Raw genomic sequence first — 330 nt, 5'->3', positions numbered from 1 at the left:
CTCAGTCCCTCGATCCAAACCACGCTGTTCCTGCAGCTGCCTTAACTCCAACCCCTGCTTCGGCTCCAGAGCTGCAAAACGGCGGCGGTGGGGATGGCAGGCAGGCTCCGAGGGGTTTATCCTGCACACGTCTGTCGCTGGAGCACGAGGTGAGGATGCAGAATCCCCCAGGAACATCCTCTGCCCCAACGTGCACGGCTCTGTCCTGCTGGAACCATCCTGCTGGATCCCGGCTCATCTCCCAAGCGTGGCAGGATTTATTTTTTCTAACCCGCTACCCGGGGATCTGCAGGGAATCTGGCTGGAGCTGTGTGGGAGCTGAGCCGCACG

Source organism: Cariama cristata, unplaced genomic scaffold (genome assembly GCF_000690535.1).
Source record: "Cariama cristata isolate BGI_N322 unplaced genomic scaffold, ASM69053v1 scaffold42428, whole genome shotgun sequence".
Lineage (NCBI taxonomy): Eukaryota > Metazoa > Chordata > Aves > Cariamiformes > Cariamidae > Cariama > Cariama cristata.
This window is presented reverse-complemented; position numbering follows the sequence as displayed.